Source organism: Monopterus albus, unplaced genomic scaffold (genome assembly GCF_001952655.1).
Source record: "Monopterus albus unplaced genomic scaffold, M_albus_1.0 scaffold134.1, whole genome shotgun sequence".
Classification (NCBI taxonomy): domain Eukaryota; kingdom Metazoa; phylum Chordata; class Actinopteri; order Synbranchiformes; family Synbranchidae; genus Monopterus; species Monopterus albus.
In genome coordinates, this window is record NW_018128014.1 from 1861097 (window position 1) to 1870369 (window position 9273).

The following is a 9273-nucleotide window of genomic DNA, read 5'->3' on the forward strand; positions in this document are numbered from 1 at the left end:
TATAGTTGTTTTACTTACATTACTTCTCCAAGGCCATTCAGAGTCACCATAATTGTAGGTAATTTCTTCTCTGGGATTTATGTCTTGATTGGCAAACAGGCAAAGATGTGGCTTCCCTTGCACCGTTATATATTTTTTTTTAGTATTTGGATTAATGTGATTGTCATTCACAAGTCTTCCATAAGACCCATCCTCTTTTGATGCATCAATGCTATAGAAACACATAATTATATTAATCCTATCATTCATTTTATATACTTGGGCAGAATAAATTAACAATACTTTAAAACCTGTATGAACCAAAATTGGCATGTCACTATTTCATTCTAATCATATTCTGTACTGATATAGAATACTTACCACCATAGTTTTCCATTATACTTGAACTCAAACATGAACACCTTCAGGTGTTCATGGTACAGCCGCTGTCTTCTCTTGCACTCCTGCTGGCTAATCAGTTCACCTCTATATTCACAGACAAAATCTCCTTTTGTAAATGAAGTAGAAGTGAAGAGGCCACGACCTAGTTAATACACAAATTCCAGATATGTGACAAAAGGTTAGGGTCTATTTTAAATAGCATATTTATAAAAATTTGTCATCACAAAAATATCACAAGATTTCATTTACCTTTACAGGCATTGATATATTGAATGTCCAGACCACCTTTGTCACGTCCAGACTGAACATAATATTTTGCATCATCGATTGGGTTAATACGTCTCCGCCTTTGCATGTCTTATTAGTATGTCAAAACTCTAAATAGACAAAAAACACAACTGTTACAATTATCAAGTTCAATTGCAAGACAAATATAATCAGAATACCACAGTCTATTTCTATGCTTTACCAACTAAAGTTAGTACAATTCCATTAACATACTGAAATAAGATGGCTGTAACTTCATATATATGAGCACAGCAAATTTGCTTATCCATAGCTCTTATACAGTAAATGAATAATGAAATGTACACTTTCCTTGTTATTTGTGAGACAAACCTGAACTGCCAGCTTATCTTACAGTCCTCTAAACCTCCTCTCCCCCTCTGCATGCAGGAGTGGATGCTTAACGACATGCTTAAGGAGCAGAGCTGCCTCTGATTAGCCCAACTATTGCAATAAAACGGCTTCTTTTGTTTGTAAAATACAAGTCAATATCATGCATCCCTTCAGAAACAGACCTGAGCAGCAAGCAGTCCGTTCACTCGGTTTTACTCTGCATTTCTTGTCCCGCCTTTCATGAATAACAGCATTTAACTAGTTAGCTACATGTAAAGCTAAGCAGCAAGCAGTCACCTCCAGCTGACTTATCCAGCTACCTACCAGCTAGCAATAAAACAATATGCCTGAACCTGAAAAATTTAATAAACTGCTGCCTCTTATTAAGCAAAAAACCGAATCAACAAACTGTCAAATGTGGACTAACAAGGCTAGTAGGCTAGAAGCATGTTCACAATAATGCTAGGCGTCTCAAGTGCAAACAAAGTCAAAGAAAAAAAAGAATTAAGAATTAATTTGCTAGCTGTCTTGTTTACTGCTTGCTGCTGTCTTCTCTTATCTTTTTACACCAAAACACAAATGCTTACCTGCATTTGCGTTATCCTTTGGACAGTATATCCATTAGGCCAAGCTGTTACCGTCGGGGGTTTAAGCTAAATGACATTGTGTGGGCTGGCCTTGAAGTTCACCGCATGAACGGTTCCGCCCACATGCAAATAACAGCGAATCACAAAGAGCCCACCAAAATCTCACAGAGTGTATCAAAAATGTGTATGACACAAATATTAGGTCAAGTGGTAAAGTAGGACTTCCGAAGAAAAGACGAAAATATGTTATTTAGACACTAACAAATGCAGTCACACTCTCCGAATTGTGAGGACCATCGAATGGACCCAACATTACCCAAGGGTCCAATTTCCCAGGTACGTAGTCAGGTGATTTGTCCCAAGATATCATAAAAACCAACACACACACACACATTGGTTTTCATTTCTCATAGGGACTTTACACTGACTTACATTCATTTCCTGGAGACCTACCCTAACCTTAACCAAAACCACTACTTGCCTATTCCTAACCCTTACTTAACCATGTCATGGTTGAAATTGTTGGGACCACCATGTAGTTCCCATGAGAAAGGAGGTATCCCCACAATGGGAGTGAGTAAACAGGTTTTGGTCCCCACAGTGTGAGTAACTCCAGTCATACAGACGCACACGTGCACCCACACACTTGCACACACACTCACACACTCCTCCCCCTACTGTCACCCCCTCAGCATCCTGCATGAAGGCTCTCCTATGCCTTCTTGGCTTTCTCCCTCTTCCTCCTCTGTGTGTGTTCTTCACAGGCTGTTTATTGAAGCAGCTCCTTGGCAACACATCCACAGCTTCACAGCTCCCTCTCCGCAGTATTTTCTGTTGGACAAGCAGCCCATCTCTGCTGCCCACCTCTGCATGAGACAAGTTTCTGATGCACACAGACTCACCACCTCACCAGCACCTAACTTCCCACTACCTCCTTCTGCCCTCTTTAGCACTGCGTCTCTGCACAGTTAACCCTCTGACACTCTGTTTAGCAATTGTATTTTTATGCACTGGCAAACAATTTCCAGAAGTAAAAGCTTCAAATGCAGGCTGTGAAAGCTATTTGATCAGTGTAGAGAAAGTCACCTAAATCATTGTTTTCATCTTGAAACCAAAGCAGGGCAACAGAGTGTTGTCAGAGAAAATGTTCACAATTCAAAGGACATGCTATTCTTCTCTCCCACGCCTGAACAGGTGTACCTCAGCTGTGGTGAATTTAAGTATACAAGAACACATTGTATTGCTACTGTGCAGCAGAACAACTCTTAGGGCTTTAATTAACTTTTGCAAATCATTCAGATTATATGTGTGTGTGTGGCAGGAGGAGGAGGGTGAGAGCCAAATTGGTAGCTGGCATCCAGGCCTGTTGTGAGATTATGGGGAATGGACACTCTCTGGAGCAGAGATCAGCAGAGGAGCTGCTGTTGTCCGGGCAGCAGACACCAGTGGAGACATGCTTTTGGAGACTTTACAGCAGTCATATAGGAACAAAGAGCAGGAGCCTTGTAAATTGTGACTGATACAGAGAAGACAGTCATGGTGCGCATCAAAATAAATAAATAATCCCTTCTCACCCCTACAGGGCAGTGTGTGTCTTCCTCAGCCTCAGGTCCTCTACCAGAGGCCTGGGAGCTCTGCACAGTATCCTAGCTGTATTTAGCACTGCACTCTTCTGGACAGAGAGCTCTGATGCTCCTAGGATCTGTTGGAGCCATTCTTCCAGTTTAGGAATCACAGCTCTGAGTGCTCCTACCACCACTGGGTCCACTTTGGCCTTCACCCTCCGCATCTTCTCCAGTTTCTCTGTTAGGCCCTGGTTCTTCTCCAGCTTCTCATACTCCTTCTTCTTGATGTTGCTGTCATTTGGAACTGCTATGCCTATCACCACTACCTCCTTCTGTTCTTTGTCTACTACCATAATGTCTGGCTGGTTGGCCAGTACCTTCCTGTCTGTCTGGCTCTGGAAGTCCCACAGGACCTTAGCCCTGTTATTCTCCACAACCTTTTGAGGAGTCTTCCATCTAGACTTGCGAGGGTCTATCCCATACTCGGTGCTGATGTTTCTGTACACAATGCCAGCCACCTGGTTGTGCTGTTCAGTGTATGCTGTTCCTGCTTGTGTTTTGCATCCTGCCAGTATGTGTTGAACTACCTCTGAGGCCTCTTTGCATAATCTGCACCTGAGGTCCTGTCTGGTGTGGTAGACCTCTGGTTTGATTGATCTGATACTTAGTACCTGTTCTTGTGCTGCTATGATCAGTATATCTCAGTGCTGTCCATCAGGCCAGCCTTTTCCAGCCACTGGTAGTATTTCCCAGTGTCAGGACCTCAGTTATCTGTTGATTGTATATCCCATGCAGGGCCTTACCGGGCCATGGCACTTCCTCTGGGTGGTTTTCATTCCCTGTCTGTTGTTGTCTCAGGCATTCTCTCAGCAGCCTGTCTCAGGGTACAATCTTGCGGATGCTCTGGGTTTCATACGGTACAGATACCCTGCCAGCTTACTATGCTGGCAGGGTATCTGATGACTGGCAGTGTGTATGTGTTGATGGCTTGGATCTTGTTTGTCTCATTGAGCTGGCTTTTCAGGACCTGTCTTATCCTTTGATGGTACTTGGACATTGCTGTCTTTCTTTCCTCCTCATTGTGATTCCCATGTGACTGTAGGTGTTATGTCCGTGGCCCTGGCCACCCCCAGCACCTCATCAGCTGGTAGGAGTAATCCCAGTAGCACCGCCCCCGCACAGGTGGGAGTGAGTGGATTCCAGGCGGTGAGGCACACCTGCTCTCAATTATCAGAGCAGTACTTAAGGAGAGCGTTGGTGTGTCCTCGTCGCCGGATGATTGCTTGTAGTCCACCAGTAATTTTGCTTGGCATCCATGCCCAGACCCTATGGAAAAACTGCGTACCTGTTGTTAAGCCTGACTTTGTTTTTTTGGAACTATATGTTGTCAGTTTGTGAATGTTTTAGGACTGGATAAGTCTGACTTCTTCCTACTCCATTCAACCATGTACTAGGTATAAGCAAATTGATATTGGATTATGTGTATGTGTGTTGTCATATCAATTGTTTTTACATGCTTGAAAGAATAAATCAAATCAAATTGGTGTGTTTGGATTCCTGCCCTTTGTTTCTTTATTTTTCTCTCAGCACCAAGTGGTCCACTATTCATTTTCATCACCTCATCCTACCGCCTGCTCTGCTGTGGACCTGCTCATCTGACCGGCTGTCTCCTGCGCTCTCTCCTACTGCCCTGGATTGCTCCTTTTGCCTGCGGCGCTCACCTGCCAAGAGCCGGTGCAGTCGGCTAATCAGGTCCACAGTGTTCCACCAGAACTAGCTCTACCTCAGCATACCTGTTCAGCTCTCTCATGTTCTCTCCCTCTGCTTTCATTTAGCTAGCTGCGTCCCACCTTCAACCCCGGGTTGCATCACCAGCAGTTCAGTCCAGTCCACCCAGTGCTCCCAGTTGCCCCACAAGCGGCGAATGAGACCAGCTCTGTCACTTATCCTCTGTACACTCATTAAATACACTTACCTTGTCAAGCCTGAGTCTGAGTCCTGCAGTCTTTCTGAGTCCACTCAAACACTACATATGGTGTGCTGTAACAGTAGGATACCAAGGTACTTGTATGTGTGCTATGTGCCCCACCTCACCCCCACCCCGATGTGGGCTTCATAGAAAAATGGAAAACATTTTTGGGAAAACCCGGTCTGATTATCAGAGATGGCATGCATCCCACTTTGTATTGTGCCACTCTTATTTCTAGAAATCAGGACGAGTTTATTTTACAACCTAAATTATGACAACCCAGAGTTGAGTCCAGGATGCAGGGTCACAGTCTTACATGCCTCACTATGAGTCTCTCACACCCAAGTTGGAAAACTCAAAAGCCAGTTCTATTTGTTATTGTATACCATCTACCTGCTCCTTATTCAGAGTTTTTAACTGGATTCTCGGACTGGTCCTGTGGTGTAGCCGCAACAACCTGGAGCTGAACACGCTCAAAACAGTGGATATGACAGTGGACTTCAGGAAGAGCCCTCCCACCTCGCCCCCACTTATCATACTTGGCAGCACTGTATCAGCAGTAAAGTCCTATAATTTCCCACTATCTCCCAGGACCTGAAGTGAACATCCAACATCAGGACCATCACCAAGAAGGCACAGCAGAGGATGTACTTCCTGCACCAGCTCAGGATGTTTGACCTGCCCCAGGAGCTGCTGATACAGTGTTACAGAGGAATCAAGTCTGTTCTCTGCACATCCATCACTGTCTGGTTTATGGAGGACCTGTACACCTCACGGGTCAAAAGGAGGGTGGAGAGGATCACTGCAGACCCCTTACACTCTAGACACAAACTGTTTGAACTCCTCCCCTTTGGACAGCGTTACAGGTAACACTAAGACAACCAGACACAGGGACAGTTTCTTCCCCCAGGCTGTCACCCTGATGAACACTTGACCCATGACAGTATGATTGGACAATAACCCTCAGTGCAATACCTGTAAATATACCTCATACAGATTATACAGACTCATACAGGTCTCTAGTTCTTAAGTACTCTGTTTATCTCTATTTATCTCATTTCAATGAACATTCCTTTGTTGTCTGTATTGTTTACTGTCTGTTTATACTGCTTTTTCTGCATTGTTTGCACTGTTTGTTGATGTTAATACTGCTATTTTGTTATATTACACAGCCTTATGCTGGTTTACTGTTTTGCACATTGAGAGCCAATGTACCTGAGTCAAATTCCTCATGTGTTCGTCACACCTGGCCAATAAAGCTGATTCTGATTCTGATTCTGACTTTCAGTCTGATTTAGTGCTTAGTACAGATAAAATAATCATATTAGGTGACTTTAATATCCATGTAGATGCTGACAATGACAGCTTCAACAGTGCATTCAGTTCATTATTAGACTCAGTTGGCTTTTCTCAAACTGTAAATAAACCCACTCACTGTTTTAATCATACCCTTGATCTTGTTCTGACATATGGCATCAAAACCGAACACTTAATAGCTTTTCTCCAAAACCCTCTTTTGTCTGACCATTTTCTAATAACTTTTGAATTTATATTAATGGATTATACTCTATGTGAGGAAACAGTTCCACTATAGTAGATATCCCAGCTGACATTGGGCAAGAGTCGCGATCCGCCCTGGACAGGTCACCAGTCTATCACAGGACTAACATGTAGACAAACAACCACACACACCCACACTCACTCCTACGGGTAGTTTAGAGTCACCAGTCAACCTAAGCTGCATGTCTTTGGACTGTGGGAGTACCTGGAGAGAACCCACACAGGCACAGGGAGGAACCTGGAACCAGAAAAACCTAAGAAGAAATGTCTTCTGCCCTTTTAATGAGGTCTGACTCTGTAAGATTTTATATTTTAACATTGTCAAATGAGACTTTTTCTTTTTCAAAGGTTGTTTCTTACCTGTTTCATTTCCTCTACTTTGATAATATTTGTTTCATACATTTTGGAAACCTTTGCCAGTGTGACCGGTATAATAACAGTATTCACTCCTGACGTATGTGAACTTTAGGCAGAAGGATGTGATGAGACAGACTCAGAGGTCTGATGCATACATACTGTGATATTTCACAGATTGCACTTTATTTGTGATTTCCAGAGCAGAGGTGTTGTGTTCCATTCCTGCAATAATAACACCTCGTCTGACTACTCCTACTCAACATTAATTAGATGTCACATTGGACAACATAAGCAAGAGGGTATGCACTTATATATTCATATATGAAACTCATATGCACTGCAGGTCTGGTACTGTTGGTGCACTGTGTGTGTACTTATGTCAGCTCATTGTGTTTAATGTGTGTAATGAAGATTCTAACCTTGTGCAGCTGAGGCATAAATTTGGCCCCAGTGAGATCTCAGCAGGTTTCACTCCAGTAAAGTGTTTCTTTCAGGTACACTGACAGTGGTGACACAGATGACTATGTACAGTGCACTGTTCCCTGAATATGGAGTAGTCTTGCATTTTATGAGAACTGTGTTAAATTATGGACTGATAAAAGACAGGCACTGTGGTTGAGAATTCAATCTGCATATTTGCCATACGAGAAACAGAATGTTCTTCTAGTTAAATTCGATTCCACGTCCAATTTTTACTTTTATTCAGTGCATAACTTTGGAATGTCCACTCAAATTAATACTTTCTTCTGGTTAGATTTTTTTCAGTGTCTAATCTCATTTTAGAAACTTGATTTTAAGCATTTAGCTCCTGTCTTAAAAAATAAGACAGAGAGCTAAACTCCAAGACGACCAGATAAACTCCAGTCAATTAAAGTACATTAAGTTTTCTAATGTTCACAAAAACTTAAGTTGATAAAAAATTCTAACACAACAAATAGTGATAATATATGTATTATTACACTTTTTTATGATGAGTCTTAATGGAACGGTCATTTTTGACTGGACACACTAAGTCGTTTAACATGAAATGAAGAACACAAGGGTTAATGGCTCACTGATAATATATCGCCTGTGAAGCAGCTCTGGAGATTCATGCATCCAGATGGTTTAAAATACTCAATCTTTGCATAATTATGCCTTGAGTCATTGTTATGTCTCACACACAGCCAAATAAATCTTAACCTTATGCGATTAAAACCCCTCAAACAGATTTATTTGCATGTGTGCATTCTTGTATACATGTGCTTTGCTTTGCAATTGTGTCACTGCAACACATCTGGCCTAGAGGGTAGTTCCCTTTTATATTATAACAATATACACGTACACAAAAGTCAACTGTTGGAATTTCTTTTTGTATTCATATTGGGAAGTGTCAACATTTCTGAGACTTTAGTATTGTGTTGCTCAAACCACAGTTTTTGGTTTTCGATGAAAGCAGCGAGGACTGTGAAGGTTGATGGCTGTCAGCTCATTAATCAGATTTTCAGGAGGAAGGTTTTCTTAGAAGATGCTTCACTGTTCTCTCCACAAAGCAAACATGCAGACATTGTGTGCATAGTGATGCAATCAATTCAGATGTTTCTTTATTCACTGCCTGTGATGGATTAAGACAATGAAAATGACTATTGGTGCCTCTGCTGCTCAGGTTAGGAGGCCAATTTGGATGCAACATTGCAAAAATGTCAGATTTTTTGTCTTTTCTTTCTTTCTTTTACACCTCACATCTTCCACAGATTGTAAGCATTCTTTTTAAGTCTATCAGTGTTACAACTGACAGTATTACCAGATGTTGTCTTATGTAATTATTTTTGCCAGTAGAGTCTTGTGTAAAAAAAGTCACTTTCGGCTTTTCCCATTTAGAGGTCACCACAGCGAATTGTCACACTGACGACTCATGTTGACATTTGGCACATGTTTTACGCCAGATGCCCTTCCTGACGCAACCCTGATTCAAACCCGGGCCGCAGTGGCGAGAGCGCTGCGCCTTAACCACTAACCTGCCAGGGACAGCACCAGTAGAGTCTTGTGTAAGGTATTGAAATGTGGTAATATTATCCATCCGCTTATTCAGAACCGGGTCGCGGGGGCAGCAGTCTAAACAAAGATGCCCAGACTTCCCTCTCTCCAGACACTTCCTCCAGCTCCTCCGAGGGGATGCTGAGGCATTCCCAGGCCAGCCGAGAGACATAGTCCCTCCAGCGTGTCCTGGGTCTTGCCCGGGGCCGCCTGCTGGTGG

The 9273-nt window shown here is 42.6% G+C and overlaps 1 long non-coding RNA gene across 1 annotated transcript; it reads right to left on the minus strand.

Moving 5' to 3' along the window:
* Positions 1-6: 6 nt before the first annotated feature.
* LOC109967717 (uncharacterized) lies at positions 7-1741 on the minus strand. Its single transcript, XR_002275972.1, has 3 exons — positions 631-1741; positions 361-523; positions 7-211 (listed from the first exon to the last, which is right to left on the minus strand). It is a non-coding gene; the product is annotated as an uncharacterized LOC109967717 (long non-coding RNA).
* Positions 1742-9273: the final 7532 nt, after the last annotated feature.